The following is a 27,047-nucleotide window of genomic DNA, read 5'->3' on the forward strand; positions in this document are numbered from 1 at the left end:
GTTCCAAGTTTACATCTGTATTATATATACTGATGTTAATAATATCATATCATATAATAATTACTATTCTCTTTTTTTAAAAAAAACATGAAATAAATAGAAAGCTGGATGTATAGTAGTTATCACACCATTTTTATCTCACAATGATGTTCTCACTTAATCCACAGGTTAGTACTGTTAGTGATGCCTCTCCCATTAAACACACACAAAAAGAAAACATAGAAAGAGAGACACTATGAGTTTGTGTGTTGGCTTGCGTGCCTGAGAACCCCCAAAAAAAAAACAATAAAAATAGTACAAGTGAGATGAGGTAAATACCCTCCCCGTCTTTCTGAAGTGAGGAACAAAAGGAACAGTGCTCGGTGTCGACCCAGTGTCCCACTGTGGGAAAAGCTTAGCAGCAGCTCGGGTCAGCGAGGTGAGGTCTGTTTGGCTCGGCTGCAGCTCCACACTGACCTCACTGCTGCCAGCCTTCCAGGAAATTACAGCAGGGACTGAGACGCAGCTCTCACTCCCACAGCAACACACACACACACACACACACACACACACACATACACACACAGATTCGCTCAGCTATTCTTTTAAGCACAGATATTGACATTTACTCATTTGGGCAGCCTTATCCCTTACCTTAAATTAACCACGATGTAAATCGTATCCTAGTTCCTTAGAAATGAGTTTCTGCCCCATTAGGACCAGGTTTGGGTCTCCATCAGGTCTACTAGTCCTGATATGGTCACACACACACACAGACACACACAAACACACACACACACACACGGTCTGTTCTGATCAGGATGTGCACAAATCGCATACCAATGTATTTTCTCTGACGTGCTTCATACCCTTGTAGTAACTCATTGTATTTGTAATGCATTTCTAATGGTAACCATTGTAAATTAATTTAAAGAGGCAATTGACAAGGACACATTATTTTGCTGTTTCTTTTTATGGTCAGAGTCATAAAAACAGTAGCAGGATGACGGTAAAGATGCTGGTGTATCTCCTCAGAGCTGATGTTGTGTCATATTAAACACGTCTCTGTGTTCAAGAGTATAATGTAGTAAAAGCAAGAGTCACAGGACCAGTATAAACACACATGTGTCTCTTTTCTATCAGCAATTACACTGGGCAACCAGTTTTAACGTCATACGGACGTCTGAACAGTCCCTTGCAACCTCTTTTCTCAACTTTTCTTTTTTTTTTTTAAACATTTGACATTACATATGTCACTGTTTCTTCTTCTTTCATCATTTAAACCCTGAGACAAAAATTGACAGACCACGTTACACACCTATACTTATAAACACCTATAAATATAGGCAAGAGGCTATGAAACATATCATTTCAAACACATTTAACTCTGTAAACTCTGTAAGGCTGTAAACTCCTAGTCGACTGGTTGATGGCTCGACCGAAATTGTGATTGCTCGATTTTTTGCCAGGGTAATTTCATCAGGAGGAGAAAGTACCAAGTGCTAATGGGGGTGTTTTCAGAGCACCCCTGTTTCACAGGTAACAGTGTGTCCGCAGAGAACACCCCCCTTGTTTTTTTACTATTTTGCATTAGCCCAACCGTTCAACGTCCGGTGGTTTTATTTAATTTTGAGCTTTTCATTTTAGGCTACTCTACTCTAACACCCATGTTAAAGATATTGGCAGTGTGGCAGCCTTTTACAAAAATAGATAACGGGAAAAAAGTCAAATAGCACACATAGCAGGAGCAAAGGGAGAGGTGGAATAGTGAGGATGGGAGAAAGAACCAAGGGAGGGCGGGAGAAGGCAAACGGGAAAGGGAGGTACACATACATATGGATGAAATGAAAAGGAAAAATGTTCACTAATACATTATAAACTGGAATTTAGCATGGTGTCCTATTTGTCAAAAAAGTCAAATGCAAAATCTGCATGTCACAGCTTGACTACAAACATGGCATATCATATAAAAACTTGTCTGCGTTCAAGTGTTTATCCATTCATTTGTCATTCATTTTTGATCATTTTGTTATTTTTGTTAAGAGGTAATTGGAGCTTGTTGGTAAGGTTGTTACATGAATCAGTGTGATTTAGTTCCTCCATAGACAAACTTTGCAAACTGATCATTTACCATAGTGTTATGTTCACTGCCATCAAGACTTCACAGGAAACACAACTTGTTTGCCAGTTAATTTATTATTTACCTCCGTCATTTATTTTCAAAGACATCCACTGATCAGGACGTTGGTCAATTTTTTCGACAGTAGCACAGTCCGTAACATGTCAGGGGGCCAGCGGATCAGTCAGGAGCAGCCACAGCGAGCTGTTAGATGAAGAGCTGCGGGCGCCGGCTGCACACCTTCAAATTCTCAGCCAGGTAACCAGCTCCTCTCACTCTGCCCTGCTGTTCGCAGCCTCACACCGTGTGCAGCATAGAATGAGATCACAGTTTTTCACAGAATGATGGAAAAAAGGCCAATTATTGTCTGACCTCTTTTGTAGTTTGTTTTGCTGCCTGCCTCCTGAATTCTGAGTCCTGCTGAATGGAGCTGCATTTGTTGTCACAATCAGTGACTTCAAGGGGCATTGACATTTCCCCTTGAAGTCATTTTCCATATACAGTAGTAGCTCAACAAGTTATAACTCATGTGCTGCGGTTGGTTATGACAGCCATTTGTTTATTAAACAGCTTTTTGTTTTCTGTGTTTTAGTCCTGAGAGACCAGCCTTCTCCATGCATCATATACTTATAACTATACTTAACATTTTAGCATTTATGTTTTCAAACATTATGGTTAGGTTTGTAGGAAGCAACAGCTTGTTTACTTTTGTCTGTCACAATGTTCCTCTAAATGTGATAATTTTTGTCTGTAATTGCTCCTCTTCAGTGATTTTAAACTTTTTGGATGACGATTATTTTCTGTTTAAATTTGTCATAAAGTACACTTACTGTATCTCAGTGATGGGTACGAGACTGCCTATGCCGAGTCCGAGTCAAGACTGAGTCTTTGGAGGGTCAAGACCGAGTCCGTGGGTTTTCAAATACAGTCGAGTCTGAGTCAAGACCGAGTCCTTTAGGAGTCGATACCGATACAACCGAAAACAAAAACACACGCTGAAGCAAAAGCACGACACGAGTCCCAAAATACATGCAGGACAGAAGACACACACAAACCCCCAAACACATGCAGGGCAGAAGACACACACAAACCCCAAAACACATGCAGGACAGAAGACACACACAAACCCCAAAACACATGCAGGACAGAAACACACAAACCCCAAAACACATGCAGGACAGAAGACACACACAAACCCCAAAACACATGCGGGACAGAAGACACACACAAATCCCAAAACACATGCGGGACAGAAGACACACACAAACCCCAAAACACACGCAGAAACAAAAACACCAGGATATTCAGAAACGGAAGTGGTTCTCTTACTTTATTAAGAGACCTTAAGAGGTTATCTGACTGCGGTCAAGCTATCCGACATTCTTTCTTTCTCCGTAGTCAAACTATCTGACGCTGAATGTTAACGCCTGAATTACAGAGGGATTTACTGTAAACCACAGACTCACTTTCGTTTCTGAATATGCTGGTGTTTAGGTTTCTGCTTGTGTTTTGGGACTTGAGTGTATTTTCGCTTCTGTGTGTGTTTACGCTTCTGCGTGTGTTTACGCTTCTGCATATGTTTTTGTTGTTGTTTGTTTTTTTTGAATCTGCAAAAAGCAGTGCGTTTGCCCCCGTCGGCCACCGTTTAAATGTGCCTTTGTGACGTTCATTTGTACGTGTAAGAGGATGCCTTTTAGGACCCAGGGGGAGTAGGGGAATCTTTGTTTTAGGATACAAGAAACAAGCAGATAAATTGCTCATTTGTTCATTTCTTGTATCTTATATGTATTTCTATGTTTCTCTTTGGCAGAGGATTGAAACAACATCCTGCTGTCATTTTACATTCATGGGTAATGGTCAGGAATAAGGAAGAAGTTTGTATTGGGGGCTAAGGTTTGTGTTCTGCATGCTAAATAACAATCCTAAGCTTTTCTGCCATGTACACACCATTCACACTGGGGCCATCACTGCAAATGGAAATATCCTTCAATCATGTGTAAAACTTTTCATATGGCTGCCTTTATTTCTTGGCCCTGGAATGTGGCCACAACTATAGCTCGCTCCTCTTTTCTGTTTCCACTGTTAGTTTGCACAGCACCTGTAGAGAAGACATGAGGGAGATGCCAAGTGGTTGATATTGAGCCCTTTACCCAGCATTTGAAAGCAGCTGAATTGTCACCTTATAGGCACACTGAAATCACAGCTCTAGTCGACTGCTGTCGGGGCTGGATGTAGCTTGGTGTGGATGAAAAAAGGGTTGTTTTTAAAGCTCCGGTGCTGGACTTCTGTCGCCCCCCTGAGGAATTTTGTGCAATTACCAAAACACAGCCAGTGTCTCTACATGCCATTTCTCGCACCACTCCCACCCGTCACTGACCCAGTTGCAACAAGTGTTTATTCCATTAAAATGGAGAACGTCCAGGGGCTTTTTTAGCAGAAGAATTCACTTGGGAAAGTTTTTGTGGGAGCTATTTGGCTTTTTTGTCTCGCTTTACTAGTGCAGTACTGCAACTGTGCTTCCACCTCGCCTCCTTGAGTTCAGTTGTAACATAAAATGAATCCGTTCCTGTGTGCAGAGCATTGATGTCGCTGGGGTGACACAGGGAATAAACACTGCCACACAGAGAAACACAAAGGGAGTCGTGTAGAGATGATAGGCTTAATCTTGAGTTTGCTTGACAGCACATTAGATTACATTAGATTAGACTTTATTGATCCCACACTGGGGAAATTCACATGTGATTGATAAAGGTGGGTGTAGCTTTAAAGTGTGAGGAGTGGTTTCCTGCAATGTTTCATCCAGCTTTATTTCCAGAACTCCACAGTAGTGCTGGATGACATGCTACAAAAGTTGTGAAAACATGTTCAATTCACTGGATATGTATAAATATAATGATTAATGTCAGAGGATTTAAAATGGCTTTTTACTCTTGAGCGAAAGTTGAATAAACCTGTTTAGTTGTGGTTTTAAATGTTTATAGGGACAGAAAAACAGTTGAAACATATTTTTATTACACATCTAAGGTAAAACATTTACCTTATCTTAGTTATTACATATGTTATACCTCAATGTGTGTTTATAAAATACATAAACATGATATTTTAGTGTATGTACATAAAGCAAGTTGTATTGAGACAATTATAATAATTATTTTTACTGAAATATAGTTCACTGAATATACATACCTCCCCACAAGGCAACCAGTGACTGTGTAGATTGCAGGATAGATTGGAAGATTAGTGTTCTTTCAGTGTGTGTGTGTGTGTGTGTGTGTGTGTATTCATATACAGTAACTGTCTTTTTTTAGGCTGTGCGCCAAAGTCCTGTGACGCTCTTTTTATCCCTTTGTTTCTGCGTCTGGAAAACTTTCCCCTGGCAAAGTCACACTCTCACTCTGACTCTCTTTGCTCTGCTCCACAATCCCATTTCTTATCTATGTCTCCCATGTTCAAGAGGACGCTGGCAGCTCAGCTCAATCCTTTGAAAAGCCTGATATTAAAAGAGAGAGATGCTGTGAAGAAAGACAGTGATGGGGTCCAACTTACTCCCTCCATTTACTCTGTTTGAACCCTCTGTCCTGTTTGCAGGTGTGTGTGTGTGTGTGTGTGTTTCTCCTTCAACCAACCATATACACACACTGTGCCATACGTACACAGATACATGCAATTGCGAAAGTGCTATTAAAATCATTTCCCATTGTTCTGTTTTGTGAGCATGTGCACACACACACATACACACACACGCACACGCACACACGCTGAAAGAACATTAATCCTCCAATCTACACAGTCACTGGTTGCCTCGGGGCTCGTGGGGAGGTTGGGTGGGTGGAGAGGACGGCTCTCCAACGTGCCGTGTGATCTCACATTGTTTTGTGAAAATTGCAGCTTCTGATGATGGGAATTTCATTTAGGCAGCGCACACATAGCAGGAGCAAAGGGAGGGGTGGAATAGTGCGGATGGGAGAAAGAACCAAGGGAGGGTGGGAGAAGGCAAACGGGAAAGGCAGGTACATATACATACATATGGATGAAATTGTAGAAAAGGAAACATTTTCACTAATACACTATAAACTGGAATTTAGCATGGTGTCCTATTTGACTACTTTTAGTATGTGGGTAAAAAACATTTTGTCTTATAATGCTTGAAAGCATGACAGAAAAAAAAAAAAGCTAACCAACCAACTAACTTAAATGGATAGAATTTAAGTTTAACAGTGGCACCAAAATCAAACTTGTTTTTTGGTGTTGTAAGGCAACAGGCATCCATTACGTTGCATTCCTTTCATCTTCTATCATCCAGTACTTCTCTTTCCTTTCCATCTCGTACCAAATTGCCTCTTCCTTCTTCTTGACTTTTGTCTTCTTTCACCTTTCTAGGAATTGTTTTTGTTTCCTCAGGATGAGTCCTTCATATTACACAGGATGTATTTCATGGAGTCCACCATGTTCTACTCTTTGTACAGTATTTTCTCATATACACTTGAATGGGGAGTGTGAGGCGAAAGGTTTAGCCTGATACCTCTACCAAAAGTGTTAATTTGTTTCTGTTTGTGAGCAGAATCATTTAAAAAAGTAAATAATGTATAATATTATGGAGATTTGATATTAATAATTGTTCAACAAAATCAAAATAATTGATAACCTTCAAGATAGGTGAGTGTATTGTACTATGATGTGGTTGTTGCCTGACCTGGGCTTTTTTCTATTCAGCTTTAGTAAGTTCTCATATTGTGGTCATTTTGTATTGTATCACTCTTTATGTTCTAGACCAATCCAAATCGTCATTTTTACAATCACCACTAAAAAAAGATAACAATTATTGCTTTCTATGTTATTCGTTTTTATTTCCCAAGCATTTTTCACATGATAGAAAAACATCTGGACAAAATGTGAATAGGCTATTACTTACAGTAATTTAAACTATGAAGGTAAAAAAAACAAACCACAATAGCTCATTGAAAATAAAACAGAACAAAAAAGGTGAGATGGATAAAGTGTTGAGAAGGTCCAGGATAGAATATCTTTGTCAATTCAGCTTTGTGCAGCGATTTGCGTGTCAGCACCATGGATTGCATCATGAGCTGAGGAGGAGAGAACTGAGACGGAGAGAAAGACGCTGTCCGTGGTGCTGACACTGACAGCTCACTACACAAAGCAGTGCTGACCAAGATATATGCTCATTCCAGGACTTAGAGCCATTCTCTCTTTTCTACATCACTGTGTCATGATTATTTCTGTTCTACTGTACTTCTCGTGTTATTTTCCATTTTCCAGCTCCAGCTTTTCCTGCACCATCTGTCTTTTATTTGTTCATTTGCCTGTCTTCTGGTGGCGCTTCACATCAATTCATTAAAACTTAGCCTTTGTACATACATTTACCACTAAATGTAATATTACTTAAAATAAATGTGAATATACTTAGAATGCAATTAGGTGCTGTGTATGAAAATTAAGATAATTTAAATTCAATCTCAAAAGTGATTGCATTGTCATGGTGATGTGTATTGTGTTGTATTGTGGCTACATTAAATATACACAGCTTTATATAAACATGGGCTCTTAAATTAAAGTGCATGTGTCACTTATGATTATTATTTTGTGTCAGCAGAGATGTTTTGTATTTCAATTTTCTCGACTGTAAGCAGTAGTAATTTATTTTAGTTCAGCACTTCTGAACAAACGCCTTATTTATTTATTTATTAATTAATGTATTTATTTATTTATTTGTTTAATATTATGCAAGCTTCTTAAACTGTTATTGCTGACAAAACTAAATCAGGTCAAATTATGTCACAAAACTGTGAAGGCCCCCAAAAGATTCATATGGCTTCCTTCCTTCCTTCCTTCCTTCCCTCCTTCCTTCCTTTAGCATTTTACTTAAACGTGCCAATAGCCAGAGGTAAATGACTGGGGGAATGGTTTCCTCTGGCTGACTTACATGGAAAGAGCGATACACAGTGTTGTTGATCCACATGCAAGCAAATATTATGCTAAAGTGATTGGCTCTCATCGGGTCCTAACACTGCAATGATGCTGGAAAACAGCAGAAGAAGGACAGCAAGCCTCATCTCTTTACTCCCCTCCCCTAATTTGCATTGCATACTGAAATGCATGAACCAGGCCCATTAACTGAGGGGCCGTGCTGTGTTTTGGTTGTAGGCAAGGGGAGGGGGGCTGTCATATCTTTTGATTTGCTTGATATGAAAACAGTGGTGGTTTGCAATCAATGGAACCTGTGGTTTATTTGGGGTGAAATGAGATTTTTTATTGGGATGTTTGCATCTCGATGCAATTTGCAAGCTTTATTGTGGCCGACCCGGGAGCATCCTTGCTTGATTTTACAGTAAATTTGTCATGGGGCCAATACAAGAGTTGAAAGTGAATATGGTTATTTATTTACATGCACAAAACAGGCACACTTTGTGAGACGCTTGTGATGATTGCCTGAATGGAGATCCCAGCTGGCTGCATGTGCTGGAGCCTGGTGTGAAGGCAGCCTGAGAGAACAATGAGGCGGAGGGAGGGAAGGCCTGTACCAGCTGCTGTGCATGTCACTACATGGGGGAATACAATTTGAGATTGAGAAGAAACCTGAAAGATTTATGTCACTTTGGCTTCCATAGTGAACTTTATGTGAAGTGGTGCTATACGCAGTGAAGTTTGTACTCGACTTTGACAAGTGATCATAAGAAAATGTTGTTTAATAGAGCTTAAGTCTTCATCTTAAAAAAACACATCTGTCCATTAGTCAGCTCTTTTCAAAATGGAAACTGAATTTCTGTGTTACTTTGTACACCACTCACTCTCCTGCACTGATATCCCTATAATCAACATTTCTAGTTTGCAGGGACATGGGATTTGTTGGTTTTCATAAGTGTGTGCCACATAGAAAAATCAAAATTAAGAATTTAAAACACACACATTCACAAAATAGCAACTTTTTAACTCACCAGTGGAGACAGTTGTGGATCAACAACGTCTGTTTCCCTTGATGTAAAATCGCTGGTTTTCTTTGGACTTGACAACTTTGGTGTTCCATGATGTAGAACTGCCACAACTTGGCAAATCTTGTATAGTTTGCATGTTGGTGTGCCAGTGAGCAAAAAGAAAAAAAAGGTAAGTAAACAAATCTCCCTAGAGAAAGCTTATTTAGCATGCCTGTAACTGCTCCATTAAAAAAAAAAAAAAAAGTTTGATAGCATTTTCTTTATTACACAACTCTCAGTGAAAACACACAGACAAATAATGGGGGGAGAGGGATTTAACAATCTGTAAAAAAAGAGGTTTATTTCAAAGCTAAGATGCTCGTACAGTACCGTAGCCAAATCAGACCTTGTAGAATTCTGCCCTTGCAGCCTCTGTAGCCTCCAATCTGAAGGTCTCTCCCATTACAGATTCATTTCCACATACCTTTGCAAATCACGTTCAAACTGTTTATCCACTGCAATACAACTGATGCTGTTCTGCTTTTATTTATTCATTTATTTATTTTCCATTACAAATTGTTTAAAAGAGACAAATAACTGGTTTATTATAAAACAGGGATTGTAAAAGTGGCCCGTTAGGCTGCTCGAGAAATTAAGCACATCATGCATGACAACATAAACTCAAACTAATGACTCTGCGATAAAGGGGTAATTCACTTTAGTCATACAAAACAAATGCATCCCCTACCTCATTCCAGCCACAGCTCCCTTCCTCTTCATGCTTTCAACAAAGTGTTGCTTTTATAGTCCATGGCTCCTGCAAAGCCCAATAAAAGCACACAGCCAAAAGCGATTTTTAACGCTTAAAAAAACAAACAAACAGTCCAACTAGCGGTTATACAAACTAGTTAAATTGATGATTCGAGTCTCATCCACAGGTTGGGGCTCTCGTCATTGTCAAGTGTTGGTTCTTCAAAACAATGTTTTGTGGGTCCCTCTGCGATTCCAGGGCACTGAACACATTGGACTGCCTAGACTGGGTCATCTGGATTGAAAGTGATGTCAAAGAGCTTTTCTGGAGCCACACATAAATCCACGCAGCCCACAGGCCTGAAGGATTTTGATATGAGTGTTGTTATGCTACAATCTAGGAGTTTTGACAGTGGCAAATTTGGAAGCAGTGGTATATGATGGTCTTTGCTTGTTACCCTTCCATATCTCCTTCTTCTATTGGTTTTACTGGACTTTTTTGTCTTCAAAGTTCAGGATTTGTTCCTTATAGACAGTAATCACTCTCGGTTGGTTGTTTTGAAAGAGGTGTTGAAGCTTGAACAAGTCTCTTCTTTCTGGTGCATCTTCACCTTGGCATGCTGTGACACCTTTGCACCACAACTACAAGTACGGACAGTACAAAATATCACAGTAAATTTGTAAGGGACATGGCATAAAAAGACGAATGAGTGCATAATGACAATTATGCGACTTTACAAGTTTAATAAATGGTAGGGTTTGCTTAAACTTCAGTCTACACTCCCACACTGAACTTGGCTGCAGGGGAACCACAAATAAACATGTATACAATATAACTTATCAACTAATCCACTGAACATGTCAGACTTTAATATGTACAGTTTAATCTAACATCGGATGGATTATTTCACACTTGTTTTGGCCCGACATGCTGGCCTGAAGTTTATAAAATGCAGAATCCTTGTAACACTATCATTCATTTCCACTATTGCTGTGTCAAGATGACACCTCGCCTGTGTTTTTCTTTAAAAGTCGTCTCATTTGCCTTCTGTTCATGTCACAATATCTTACGAGAGAAGTTTCAAATACTTGATTTGAGCCACTGAGTCGGGCGTATTATACAGAAGCTCACTGCATGTGCACCTAATTATTCACGTGTCACATGCATCATGCGAGCTATCGTCTGACTTGAATAAATAAATTAGCCCGGCTAATTGCAGCTAATCATTGTCCTCACTATCAGTGTGAAACATGGTGTCAGTGCTTTGGTTATATTATTATTGATCGCTAAATCAACCATGTATTTCTGCTGCGTACTGGGACAGAAACGATGTTCTCAGTGTAAACTGGAAATTAAGTGGTGGTGGTACATAAACACATGGTATTTATTTGTTATAACTGTCATTTTGTACGAGCAGAAATGAATAAATAAGGAAGTTAAATATATATATTTTTAAAACACAGGGGTGAAAGTTTCGTCGATATGATCCTTTACTGTTCTGCCGAGAAACTGAGGTCATTTTGTTTGATGAGCGGCAAATGGTGGGGTTCATTTTGCCTTCATTTTGCCTGTAAGTGCTGGAGTAATACTGATATTTTTAACAGTAGACAGATAGAGACTGTATTCTGCACAGTGCGACATATATTCATTTTAGCACTGCCTGTGTAAATACTGCTATCCACCCACTTGACATGAACAAAAAAACAAAAAACATTTGACAGATGATCTGAGAGACATCATCAGCTCATTCAGTAACAGACTGATCGCTGAATGCAATATTCAGGATCCTATTTACGCTTTCCTATTTAGCGTTTTTGATCATTTGATGCAATGCCTTATTCTGAGATAATTATTTTCATGGCCAGCCTGTAACAGACAGGTCAGTGTGTGTGTGTACATTCTGACTATGTGGTACGAACATTATTCAACATCAGTTTACGTGCCCAAGACAATGGACAAACAAACTAATCAGTACAGAAAATAATGACAGGAATCCCATTCTTCTCACTGGCCATGACTAAAGGCTACAATAAGACACCAATTTTACACACAAAAAAGATACAATTACAGCAGGTTGCTGTTTGCATTGCAGGTATTTTTGTTTTATTTTTTTCATTGTTGCTGTATGGGTTTTTGTTCTGCATGAGGATCAGCAGGTTGATACATTACAGCACCAACCAGGCTTTTACTGAACCACATATTCCCCAGCAATGATTGATGAATCCACAACATCGCAAAACCACCATATTGCATGCATGTTTGTGTGATTCCAACCGATTCACTGTGACCTTGATGAAAAATCATTACACTTTCATGCACATTAGACACCACACATGTCCAATCCATCTTTTGGCTAATCTTAATCTATTTCTGTTAGCCCAGACTTGTTTCCAATTAGAAAAGATATATATCACACATCCAGTTTTCAGTGGGTACCTGCAGAGAGAAGGAAGGAGCACTGAGGCAAATGCGTGAAGGTACAGCAGGGAGTGAAATAGACAGAAATCGAGACGGAGGGAGGGAGGTGAGGAGGCAATGTAAGAAAGCCGGCTATTTTTCACCGGGGTCCATAGTGAAGTTGTCTGGCGGGAGTGTATGTGAGCCCGCCAGATGATAATGTGGCATGACACTTCTGAAATGAGAATCAGGTTGCCATGGCAAAAAGCAGGGAGGGACAGTCTCTCCAGGGGCCCAAATAAAACAAGCTGTAAATTATGTTTGATTAGGATTTAGATCATGGAACTGTTCAGGATGGCCCTTTTGTTTGGCTGTTCGCTCACGCCTCAGAGGCTTTTTGTTATGTTTGTTTCCGAGCTCCGCCATGTGTATTATGTGCGTGTATGTGTGCTGTCTGAGTCTGCTGAAATAGAGGGTGCTGTCTAGTGCTGGCCCCAAAATGAGCGACTAATGGTGTATCTTTAAGTTGACATGGAATCACGTTTTCACTGGTACATTGTGCCTTCGATAAAAAGCCATATTCCTACACAGTAAGTCCAACGCTGCAACCCTATGCCAACATAGTCTGTATAGTCTTCCGGTTTCTTTGCTGAAGCAAACCTGGAAATAGCAGCGCATTGAATAGCCACAAGGGGGAGACTCCACTCGTTGCAAAGATAAGTGTGTTTGAATGGGAAAATGATCCTATTTCTCACTTGATTTACAATGTCAGTAAACATGTAATTGATAAGTTTTAGACCAACATCAGTCCATACAGATCAAATATACATTTTGTTTTTAATGTTTAACCCTTAAATTGCCAAGTTTTGTTTTTTTGTTTGTTTTTTCATTTTATGGTCTTAAAAAACACGATAAATTAATAATTTTCAATAGACTTCCATGCAAACTGGATTGTTTTTGCTTTGATTATTACAACCTGCTTAATGTGAAAGATTAGAAGAAACATTTGTTTATTGCCTCTCTCCATTTGCCAACATCATCGTGATGGAAATCCCTCAGAGCACACATTTAAAGCCTAATGTAGAAGATTCATGTTTTTGGTGGGTCACAATGATCACATTTTGGTGCGTAGGTGCATTAGTGTGAGTATTTTAGTTAGCTTTGTTCACAATGGACTATAGATTTAGTACATGAAACAAGTTCAAACACTCAAATTGCCTGCCATACATTTTTAACAATGTGCATGAAAAAATATGCTAAAAAGTAAACATTAAAAACACCAAAAGGTGTCTAGGTGCATTTAAGGGTTAATAGAGTATGATGTTGATTTTGTGAAGTTTATTGTCCCATTTAGAGGAAAATAAATGGGAAAATATAACCTTCGAGTAAAAGTGGTGCACAGTTTATTTGTCAACAAACGGAACCTGAAGCTGCTGTCGGCGATGTTGTCATTTGGCTAACTTTTTTCTAACTTGCTCTTAGCGACCCGAGTCCTCTTTCTTACAACGAGCAAGATCAGAACATAGAGCTCTTGAACACAGATTTTGACCAACCCTTTTTTCTCGACAGTAGCTTTAAGTTGTTGTTTTGCTATGACACAATTTGCTGTGCAGGAATTGTGTTTCAGTCGCAAACAAAGATCTGGACACAGACAAAACCCACAGTAGTCAAAAACAGACCAATCTTTCACGGACCTAACTTCACCTTGATGACACAAAATATTCTCATTTCCATAATTTGCTTTCGGTCCATCTCCTCTGCTTTGCATACACACATGCACACACACAAACACACTGCTGTGCTGTTTATGGCCCGTCCACTGAACCTTTGTTTCAGGTACACAAAATATATTTTCTTGCACGCACACACACACACACACACAGATTTTGGTAATGTAATCCTTATCACCCTGCGTCTCCTCTCCAGCCACACATCCTGTTCAATAGCCCATAATAGGAGCGAGGCGTTGACGTGAGCCGCCATTGAGAGAACATTATGATGTGTTTCTCCTTTTGTGCAATCTCTGCACTGCCTTGCCTACTGTGAACAGACAGGGGTGAAATTTATTCTCTCCTCTATTGTCTTTTAGTGTCTTCTATTCACGGCAGGGAGAGCACTCCAGTTTTTGTTTCCCCCGTTCATTTCTTTGGGAAGAGCAAAATGAAGATGTTCCTCACTGCAAACGGAACCGTAATGATCATCATCCGCTGTAATCGTTCTTCACTTTTTCTTTCAGTAGCCAGAGTAAAGTGATGCCTCACGGGGGGGGGGACCTTAAATTGGCATCTCGATTGGCTGAAAATGGCTCCTTAACTGTTGTTTTTTTGGGGAAAGTTCATGTGAGATTAACTTTTTTGAGATACTCACTCACAGGCCTAGATCAGACATTTTGTTGAAACTACAAACCATGAATTGTGTATCATTGCAAGGGTTGGAAACAGTTTGAAGTCGAAAGATTCCCTGCAGGTCTATCTGGATTGAAACCACTAATAATTGTTGTATTGTATTATTAGTATACCATGATTGCACCATCTACTTTATCTCCATCTCTCTTCAGACGAAGCAGATTGTTCTTGTCATATCTTGACGCAGATAAAGACCAAATATAAGTCATGGTTGCTCATTGTGTAGATTGATACTGTATTGTCTTGATCTCACTATGTATGTGGCTTAAGATCATGCGTGCTGTATACAAATAAGATTTACTTAAAGTGAAACAGAGGGCAACATAATGGGCAATTTTCATATATAAAATATAGCCTTTATTTCAACCCTAACCCTATTTAAAACATGATTATTTGACTCTTTAAAAAAACTTTACTGTAAACAAATAGCAGCATCCTCTTTGCCACCACTTGGGGTCGCCAAATGTGCCAGAGTGCAGCTGGTACAGCTTTAATTATCAGCCAACGTGCAGATACAGTGATTTTAATGTTTCTGCACATGCCGTATTTCCCTCAGTCTGTTTTCCTCTCTCCTACCATTCCCCTTCAGCCCAGGTTGCTAATGAACTGCTTACCAAGGCTGAACTAATCAAGGCTGACTGCTCTCTGTCAGTGTCAATTATACAGCTCACCCTCCCATCCTGTCGTCCTCTCACTCCTGCTCTTCATCTCCCTTATAAAGGGCTGGCAGGGACCAGACCCTGCTCCTCTGCTATAAATTGAAAAGTAACACATAAGAATGATGGGATAGTGCCAGACACAGGAGTAGTGGAGATGTGTGTGTGTGTGTGTGTGTGTGTGTAGCTCCCATGCACCCACAGCTTTTAACGCACTAGTTCTGAAAAACCTAGAGCTTGCCTCATTTTTTGGAAACTTTATATTAATTACATTAGTAGTGAATGTAGATTGGCACTTGTAATAAAACAGCCCTTTGACTTCATCTGAAATCCACAGTTTCAAATTATTTTGTGCATGTATTATACAATATTATCAATATATATACTGTATATATATATATATTTTTATTTTTATTTTTTTTTTCAGTTGCCAAGCCTGTAGAAGTCCTCTTGTGCTACACTGCCATAGATCTGGTTTAGTGAGACCCAGACAGACACTATGCTCAGAAAATCACATACCTTACTGTTTGGATTTTCCTTTAATGTTTTTTTTTTCATGGACAAAAAAATAAATGATGCAATAAAAACATAGGAAATTGAATGGGCATAAAAATGGGTTCAGGACCTGGACAGAGACAAATAATATATGTATTTTTTGTCATCTTTAAAAATAACATCCATGTTCCATCCATACGTCAGTTAGGACAAAGCAAATATCTTGCACTGTCAAAAGATTGAACAGGACTGTATATGGGAAGTGTCATGTCAATAGTCCAGCTGCCTTGTACAAAGAGAGTCTGCGTCTGTTCTGTTTCTGCTATTAAAGAAGAAATGTGGATCTATGTGTGTCCTTCAGAAGGTGTTTAACACTGCGAGTGGCCTCCTGAACAAAGAGAGCAAGCAAGGGTCATGAAAGCAGAGTGAAAACGAACCACGACAAAGATAAACAAACGTGTAAAAAAACAACCCAGTAATTATGGCAATTTAACAAACTGAAACTGTGTAAATAAAGTTGGATTGGAATGCACTTGGTGGGTTAAAGAACTGAGCCAACGGACACTATACTCAGTTTTCTGCATCGGTGTAACTAACATCATTAAATATCATTCATTCTTTAATGGAGGACATATTCATTTAGTTAAATTAAGTTAAATTTTGATCCATGAGTGAAAAGACCAAACAAGAACAATAATTTATTGCGAAACATAAATAACTAACTAAGTAAATAAATGTGTGTGCAATTCCTCCATTCGTTTGTTGTATCACAATACAAATGAATGGGATGGAAAGAAAAAACAGCTAAAGGAGTTTGTTATATAACAAGTGATTCATTATTGTACTTAATCTTGTGTTATACTGAAGGCTGATCTCATGTTTTATAACGTGTGTTCCCAGTTGCAAACTTAAACTATGTTTCCCAAATGTTTTAGAGCGGGAGCATAAAGCACAATAAAATGGAAATATATTGAAAACAAATTTAAAACACAAGTACCAGAAAATTCCACCAAAGTACAACAGTTAAATAAATGCAGTGCCCACCAGTGGAGACACATCAGTATTTGTAAGACAGTTTCTGAATAATAAGAAAAAAATGTCCCCCTTTTAAAAGACACTTTGCTGACATTATATTATTGCAGAAATGTTTTTCAAGACTCTTCTTTTTTTTTTCCGTGAAGCACCCACATTGTACCACGTTCCGCTGCCACATAATTGTGTTACTGTGTACACAGACTAGCTTTAAAGCACTACCTCCATCTGTATGTATGAGTATGTGTGATGTATACGTGTGTGTGTGTGTGTGTGGGTGTGTTTGTGTGTCCCACTCAGCTCTGTTTGACTAATCGATAACATGCAGCACCGGTTACAGCACCAGTGGCAGATGGAGCAGGAAAGAAGTGAGAAACAAACATACACTCGATTGTCCTCTGACGCTGCAAATGTTTGTAGTTCACACCCTGTTTGTGTGTCTGTCGTTCGATTCAGTGAGTGCGCAGGTCGACTTGTCTTGTACGAGGTGAGTGTGTGATGATGAAGTTTGGAAAAATGCTTCCTGCAAGGGTGCCAGTGTTTCTCACACTTTTTAACGTGTGAAGCTGTGCAAAAATGATTTAGAATAGGTTAACTAGAGATTAATGCTTTTTAAAAGGACAATTTCATTTTCTTAATGTTATTTAAAACATGAACTCATAAAACTTAAGTAAAACGCTAGAAAAAGAAAGCCTCCCTGGACCCATGACCATTTGTAGTATTGATTTCATCAGTTACATACCGTATGATTAATAAATTATATAATATATATCAATGTCATAAAAAATACTTGTTCTGTAAATTTGTGCTCAAGAAAGAAAATCCAGATATGCACCTATGTTGGTGCACAACTTACAAAGAATGTGATAAACTCATTATTCTACACTGCTTTTTTTTTAATTCATTTAATTATTTCCTCTATTTCATTTATTGTCCTGAACCTTTGACCTTTAGTAAAAAGCAGATACAGACCTTTGAGGGAAAACTTTGGCAATCCCTACTAACGCCATGATCAGGAAAAACTCTTATTCTATTTTTAGTGCCATTAAAGGGCTGCTCTTTGGATTAATCTTGTTACACCACAAATCAAATCCTTCTTTGGGATTAGAGCTTGGATGAAGAATTAAGATCAGGATAATTCTTGTGTTAAGAAAGGATACTGTGGTTAAAGTGAGTTAATGGCTAAGGTTAAGGGTTGAGATTAGAATAAAGATTCATTTAAAGTAAGTTTAAGGATTTAAGGAATGATCACAGTCAATGGATGGTCTTTATAAGCATTGTAAAGTGTGTGTGTGTGTGTGTGTGTGTGCCCATTCACCCCTGCCTGACAATATCCTCCAGCAGACAAGCAGGTCCACCTTCTCCACCTGCCCGATGACTGTCCAGAGAATTAAAACACATCTTTTCCTCCATTCGCTCCCAGCCATGTTATTTAAAGTAATTAACCTTAATTTGCCCAAAAAGAGACAAATCTGAATTAGACCACTGCCTCTTAAGTGGAGGCCCAGTAGCAGACCGCCGTCCATCTCCCTTTGCTCCTAATGGGGTCTCGGCTTAATCAAAATTCAGCCATCAGATCTTGATATTGAATCATCTTTTAATTGGGAGCTACATTCTGGTTAATAGTTTTATAATTCACAGGCTCTAATAGTCTCACCACTGGGATCCGCTCCAGTTTCTCCCGCACAGTCGAAGCTGCCACAGCGGTGAGGGCGTTTGCGCTCACACACACACAAATATATGTGTGTACATGTAGAGAATAAATCCTTTTACCCTTCCTCTCAGCCCCACTCCCCCATCCAGTCCTTTCTAGGGTGTCTTTGCTTGTAATTCCACTAATACTGGATCCATAAAATTAGGTCAAATGATCATAAAGAGCTGTCCAGAGCCCCCGAGGCTCAGCCGCTGATGCTCACCTCTAAATTTAGCTGCCGAGTGTACTTCATTCTTATGATGTGTGAAGTAAAGGGGGACTGTAGCTGCATTGATGGTGTGGCTCATCAATATATTTTCAGCTTCTCTGGGATGAGGGTTTCTTTTCAAACCCATCTTTCCATGTCTGAGCAGGATCTACTGGATGGTGCCTGGTTAGATTGTTCTTTTTTTATGGTCATTCTGAACTGATTCATGGCAGGTCTAGAAATAAAAAAAGACAAGGAAAAGGTGCTGATTTCTCTGCGCATGTAGTGCAGCTACACGGTGGTGCAGTGGCTAGCACTGTTACCTCACTGCAAGGAAGTCAGCGGTTCAGATCCCGGTTGAATGGGTTCTCTCTGGGTACTCCAACTTACTCCCACAGTCCAAACACATGCAAAAATTGGAGATTAGGCTAATTGGAACCTATAAATTGAGTGTAAATGGTTGTTCTTCTCTGTATGTCAGTCTTTTGGTGGGAAGACGATTGCAAGACTTCTTTTTTACTGTACTGTCAAGATTTATTTTGTAAAAAGACTGTATTGGACTGATATTTGTATTGGTAGAAACCAACGGCTGCAATATCAGTCATTAACCTTACCCTCCAGAGGGAGGGTTAGGTTAGGTTAGGCAACTTAAATACTTGATTTCAGTTCACATAAAAGCAAATGTTTAAGGTCCAATATACAATACTTGAGAATGACTAGTTGTAGCAGTTACATCAGGGGTGTCAAGTGTAAGGCTCATGGGCCAGAACCGGCCCACCAGAGGGTCGCAAGATGAACTTGTGAAAATGTACATTACAATTAGATCTAAACATAATGTGAAATGCTATAAGTTTCAGTCTCAGAATCAGATACATCCACCGTGTAAATGGTAAATTAAACATAATATTCAATAAATTGCACTTGTTTTTCTAAGGAAATGTCAGGTTGTTCATAATATGTTTTGCACAACAAAGGGAAACATTAGGAGTTCTTGTTTTTTTATACGTTATTATGCTGTTATTTTACTGGTTCGGCCCACTTGAGATGAAATTGTGCCGTATGTGGCCCCAAACTAAAATGAGTTTGACACCCCTGAGTTATATGCATGCACAACAAAGATAAATCATGACTGCTAATGCTGTCCCCATGTCATCGAGCTATCGCTATCACAGAAATGCCACATCATTATCAACAGTGGTCCATTTCAATCCTTGTGTGAAGGCCTTAATATTGTTGTTATTATTATTATTATTATTATTATTATTATCATCATCATTATTATTATTATTATTATTATCATTATTATGTTGAACGATCTACCCCCACTCTCAAAATGCACTTGATACTGCATTGCCTGACTCCCTCATTATCTGACGATTACTATATCCACGAGAACTCATGTTACAATGAAACATAATTATCAACTTATTACCTCCACCAAATGTTTTTTGCTGTGTCTGTCTCTTTGTGAGCAGCCTAACTCATTTTCTGGAGCTACACTGTACATTATGATCCAATGAGGTCATTGTTATATTTTTTTTTATTTTGGTGATCCAAAACCAGGTCCAGTTTTTTTTTTTTCTTGCTATAGATGGAGGAGTGTATTGACACTGTAACTGAGTGGCCATGGCTGAGGTTAGCACTCTTTGAGTACTTTCTCTCAATGACACATGCTTTAAGAAGAATGTTTGCTTGACTTTAGCTGCATATTTGACCCATGAACCATCTTGTCCATTTGCATGGAATGTGAATCTGTCCTTGTTTACCCCACTTAACCCTTCACTATTTAATTATCATTGCCCATTCATTCAGCTGCAAGACAACATTTATTAGGGTCACACACTGTGAACACTCGATTGTGCCTTTTGTATGATTTAACTGAGCAGGATTGTTGTTCGTATTGTTAAAACTTTATTTATTTTTTTCCCATTGTACATTCATTTCCTTGCTCATGGAGAATACATTGCTAAAGAGCATGGTGATATTAAGTGACATCAAATTATGTCCTTGCTCAGCTGCCGCGGCACACAATACTAGAAGGTATGTGCTTGTAAAGTGCTGTTGAATTCAAAAGGGATGACTGTAAATAGCTCTCGAAATTCATGCAATCTACTGAATGCAGATTGGAAAATACAGGAAAATACAGTATATCACAGTTTCTGGGACTGTGTGGAGCAAAATGAGGCATGAGCTCGCATTGTGATTTTAATAAGACTTCTGGGTGGGTCGTGTTGGTTAAAAATGGTTGAAGGGCAGAGGACTACAAACACACTCACACACAGTCAAAAGATGGAGAATAGCAAGTAGCTTTGTGTTTACACAGGATCATTCAGAGAGTTTATTTAGCCTGCACTCGGCCAGGGGTCGATCGAGCAAGGTGAGAGGAGAAAGATGCAGCTGGGTGAAATGGAGAGAGCAGGACACGCCTTTGTTGTTCTTTTCTATTCTTCCTCTGTCCCCTCTCCTGTGGGCTGATTTGCTATTGATTGGCAGGCTGGATTCCAGCTCCAAGGCTCCAGCTCCAAGGCTAAGGCGCAAGGCTGGGCCTCAACAAGTGATCAAAAGTATAATTGTGTACATGTTTATAGAATGTGTGTGAGCACACACACACCTCTGTGACAGTCTCACCTATAAAGTGATAAACTATAGTACAAGTTTCCAGCTATATTTATGAACTATTAGAATTTCATTAATATATACATTATGGATGGAAACACAGGATAATGGCATGAACTTCAAATTTCGTTACTGAAAAAGCTGTCAAAATCGCCTGTGCTCAGGTATATAGTGGTTGGCATCTAGTCACTATAGCAACAGTTTTAGCTCTCATTGAGCACCAGCATTATGTAGATCAAGTGCATAGTTGATGGAAATTTGCTAAATGTCACATTTTCTTTAATCAGAAATCCATCCATTCATCTTCCGCTTTATCCTACACGTGAGGGTCATGGGGGGAGTTGTGCCAATTTCAGCTGACATAGGGCAATAGACAGGGTAGACCCTGGACAGTTTGTCAGTCCATCACAGGGCCAAATAGAGACAAAAAAACAACTGCTCTCACAATCACACCTATGGTAAATTTTTTAGTGTCCAATTTACCTAATCCCCATGTTGCATGTTTTTGGACTGTGGGAGGAAGCTGAAGAACCCGGAGTTAATCAGACATATGTTTTAAAAATTAAAAAAAAAAGTTGGTGGGAGCAAGCTAGTGTCATTGCAGATATATTCAAAATGGGAACATAATTTACAAAACTCACATCACGTTCTACTGTAGAAGACCTGAAACCTGTGATTGAGACCATTAACTCATCAGGAAAGTGTTTACTGATGTGATAAATAAAGTGAGTAGTAGGCTCATTTTCCCCAAGGCTTCTACCGGAGTGGCATCCTCGTGGCTAACTGCTATTTCAGTCCCAATTCTGGGGCTTCACTTTTCAAATCAGTTTCCATGTGCAGTCTGTGGTGCAAACACCTGGATCCTGTAGCAGTGCTGGAGTGACTGCAGTGATGCGGCATCCAGGCCCAATGCAGGAGTGGTGGAACCCACTGTGTCTGTAGCCAGCTCAATTTCTTCAGTCCCTGCAGGTGGATTGTACTGGGTAAGGGTCAGGGAGTTGCATGACTGGGCAGCTGAGAGAGCAAGGGTGGAATTTGTTGAGATTAGGATTGGGCGCAATGGCATATATGTGGAAATAATTGTGGAAATGTGCTTTAGCATCTACGAAAACAAACTGCTTCCTCTTTTTTTTTTCTAACTTCAGGGAATGGATTTCATTTGTTAAAGGTGACATAGAATGCTTGTATCACACATATATGTTAGTTATGGAGGTCTACTTACATATATTAACTTGTTTTCATGGTTAAAAACCTCCTAATCGCTGCAAACGAGCCGATCAGAATATCGCCTCACTAACGCTCTCGTCAGCCGCGCTGTTTCAGACCAAAACCACACCCTCAGAATGTGGACTGTGTTGTGATTGGCCAGCCAACGAGAGCTTTCCCACTGTCCTGTGATTGGCCAGGTACCTGGAAGTGACGTAATTGTTAGGCCAGCTCTCAGATACACAGCTCCCCCTCTGGCACGGTGGATGCTCTGCGTACATTCAACAACATCCGGTGGAATGTACGCAACCGGATGTGCCCGGACTAGTGCCCGCAACAGGAGGCGCTACGATGGTGAGAGGAGTGGTGAGGATTTCTGATGACGACATCAAATTACGGAAGTGCCGATCCGCTTCGCAGAGCCCAGGAAAACAATAGAACACTCTTTTCTCAGCAGTGGCTGAACTGTTTGTTCTGAAACTTTAGGGTTTCATAAACGAGGTAATGACACAGATACACACACAAACGCAGCCTTTAACTGATAAACCAAATTACACAGCCATAAACTCAGACAATAGTGAATGGACAATAAGAAGAATATCATTAAAAACAAGTTCAATTATGATTTTTGAGGCTGAAAACATTAATACAAGTTGCTGAAATCCTCTCTATATAGCTCTATACTCTGATAGCTGTCACTGCTCTGGTCTCAGGTGTAAGAGTTTAGCATTGCTGCCTCACAGCGGGAAGGCCTCCAGGTTGGAATCCAGCTTAGATCTTACTGTAAATTGATACCTATACACCTTGTCACCAGCAGGTGTTTCGACTGAAGGTCTTTCTGTGTGGTGTTGTGCAGGTACTCCATCTTCCTCCTACAGTTTAAAGGCAAGCAACGATCTAGAACTTATAAAGAAGATTCCCATTTCAATGTGACTTCCTATAGTAAAAAAAATGGTTAAAAAATCATACATCAATATATGTACTGAAACATAATATGTAATACTGAACTCTGGGCGTGAAGTATAAATTATGGACATGAATCACCTTGGAGACATGTGGAGACATGGTGTCATTCGTCTATCACAACTTCAGTTTTAAAATTATAATGACACAATGTTGCCAAAAGTATAGTACAAATAGTGCAAACCAAAACAGTATGATAATAACACAGGTATTAACAGTTTGTCACACCCAGCCCTATGGTTTTCATTTTTGTATTGTCATTATTATCTGCTTTATGCTCCTTTTCAATCCTGCATCTCCTCCTCTCTCTCTCTCTCTCTCTTTCTCTCTCTCTCTCTCTCTCTCTCTCTCTCTCCACGCCAAGTACACTGCTCTCTTGCTAAACACACACTTGTACATACTCACATCAGACCGTTGGTTGGTGTGCTGTGGAGTAATCTCTTACACCGAGGCAGAGGGAGTCAGTGGAGGGTGGAAATGAGGTTTTCAGTCCTCCTCCCACCTCTGTTTCCCCCCTCAGCCTTTGTATCCAATGCCCCCTTGCTCATTCACTCTTACTGATGAAATCTGAACTTGCATGTGCAGTGCAAATTAGATGCCGAGCATCATTTGTTTACATGTATAAGCGAGCCCCTCTTTTGTATGGTTAGGTGTAATGTTTTAAAGACAGTGGAGACCCTTGGATGCCCCCTAAAGGTTTAAACAGGCCACCGCAGAGGCCTTCTATATAAACAGTCACATCCGGTTGTTTTTTTCAGAGATGTGCGCCAAGATGGCAGAGGACACAATAGTCTCCCTCTCACCTTCTTTCTCCCTGCCTCCATCCCTCCCCCTCTCAGCTCCTCTGTCCTCCCGGCCAACCCCAATGTCCCATTCATGCATTAGAATAGTTCACAGTGGCGCTCCTCGCTTCACAGGTAATAATAAGTCCCGTTCCGAAGGCTGCCTTTCACATGGAGGTTCCTCTTGAATAGCCAACACAAAGCGAGAATATGTAGCGGGTATGAATGGCCTCTTGGGTGTGCCGTATCATTCGCAGGAAGCCAATCTCTCTGCTGTTCTCTAAAAAGGACCAAAGGTGATATCAAAAAAAAAAAAGACCGGCATGTATCAGTTTTTTTTTTTCCCTATCTCCAAAAGCTCACTGTCAGTTTAAGTTTCTGTTGATAATGACAGGGATAGGAACACAAGGAAATCCTATATCGACTGAATCTGCATTTTTTAAATAGGAAAACTAAACTGATTGTGTATTGACACCATGTGACAGAATTTTTGGCCCCAAATTTCACGTCAGTTGAGCCAAATAATGTGTGATTTGTCTTAGTCCCTCCAGTTGAACTACTTGACTTCAAGCTTTAACGTGAAAGCAAATTGAAGCTGAGATATTGTTCCTATGTGCACTCTGAGCAAGCAAGAGTAAATTAGAAGAGGAAGTTGTACTAACTAGTAAATTCTAAACATTTGAAATGTGTCCATGTCACTTGATTCAAGCTGTTGGTCATACTGTTGTTAGCTGTATCCTGTTGTGTTTACTTCACAGACCATATGTAAAATAGTTAATAGAAGACTTCCTTGTCTCTTCTGAAGCCAACCAGGAAATTAAAATATATTTAATATCCTAGGGGGGTGACTCCACCATAGTAGTTGCAAAAATAACTCATTTTGAATGGAAGTCTATGGGAACATTTGTTTAAAAATGTGTTTTATAAAACTGGTAAATATCTTCTCTAGGAGGTATTATTTTTAATAGAACTCAATTTTATAAATGATCCCCTAGAACACTGACCCTTTAGGCAGCTTTCAGAGTGATTGACAGCTGATATCATCCAATAGGAGCCTGGATGCAGGTGCCGCCTCTGAATGAAAACAAATGGAAATTCTTGGGGCTTTAAAATTGGAGTTAAAAATCAGTGCCAACCAGTTGCAGCTTGGTTTACTCACATTACTGGCACAAGTAACGGCATGCAAAAACATTGCATGCTCCATGTGAATGAATCATAATAATCCTGTGTAGTCTTGCAACAAGGCAGGCTTGGTCCATAGATTAATGCTGTGGATGCACACATGAACTGAGTCTGAATAGAACATGTGACAGTGCAGGTGCAGCAGGAGGTTGTGACAGGAGCACATGAGTCTACCAACATTGGCACAAGAATTTAAAGAGCAGTTCAATTTATTTTGGAAGTGGGGTCATATGAGGTGCTGACACATAGTATGTATTGCACTGTGTGCACCCACATAAGACAGACAACAGGACAAATAGTATTTAACCACTTTACAAAGCGGCTAAGCTATTACTATACTAACTTAAATAGATTTTTTTCAAATAATTACAAACACAGAAATCACAAAATATCACATTTTAACATACTTGATGGAGGCAGGGGTAGATGAACAACTATAAGGAGGTGGAGCTGTGTGATTTCAAACCAGGAAAAAAATATATATATAAAAAAACACAAATAAAAAAACACATGTCCTCCCTTTGGAGGATAATCTTCACACTTGTTTTCCTGTGAAAACATTGGCGCTTAGAGATATAAACACACACACACACATACTGATGTCCACGGGGCTGTGGCATGACAGAAGAGACAAGCACTTTGTCTCCTCTCCTTCATCTCTCTTTCTATCTCCTGTCTGCTGAGTCTCCTCTATCTATTCATTTCCTTCATCAGGCAGCCATCTCTCACTCTGGCCATCTCACCTTCAGCCCGCTCCACCGTTCCCACCTCCTTCTTTCTTTGCCTCTCTCTTCTTTTTATTTGTATCGAGTGGTGAGCACTGACAGCTCTGGCAGAGACAAAGTGCTGATGCTGGGCTTAAAAGTGACCGCCCCTGTCCTGCAGCCACACAGTTGGCGAGCCAGAGATCCATCACCCCGTGACATACATAGAGCCGCATGCAGACAGGAGGAGGACTGATGGAAGGAGGCAGGAGTGAGAGAGCGAGAGGGCAGGTGAGAGGAGAGTAATTGGAAGACTGACAACAACACGTTCTGCAAATCAAGGACTACCTCATCACGGCAGTGTGTCAATGGGAATTTAGTACAGTACATTACCTGCAAAGGAACTGAGAAGTGACCAACATAGAGCTGGACAATTAATTAACATTGATCAAGTGCCGCACTGATGCTTTTTATTTATGTATATGTCAAAGTAAGTGCATTTTTTTTGATTAAATACAAATGCAAATTTGGCAATAAAACTATGTCTGCCGCCCAGATGGATGAACAACGGCCATACATTATCCACATGTCAATATTTAACATTATACTGCATTTACAGTAGGATCATAATTTGTTTATAGTGTTCAAAGGAGACAATGTGATTTTGAAAGTACAAATAAAAAGTACAAGCCAAATAGGAAGTACAAATAGGAAGTTACATTCATAGTAAACTAGACAAAGCACTCAAACCTCACTACATATCAGGATCACTGCATAAATCTGATCTCTTTGGACCACAACTGACATTACCAGAAAATGATGATTTTGTTGCTCTAGACACATGTGGCCAAAAACATAAACTCCTTGCCTGACGGGATAAAGTATAGCATATAAAATACAAGATGATTTTCAGGGATTGAAAAAAAAACA

This window comes from Solea senegalensis, linkage group LG8 (genome assembly GCF_019176455.1).
Source record: "Solea senegalensis isolate Sse05_10M linkage group LG8, IFAPA_SoseM_1, whole genome shotgun sequence".
Classification (NCBI taxonomy): Eukaryota; Metazoa; Chordata; class Actinopteri; order Pleuronectiformes; family Soleidae; genus Solea; species Solea senegalensis.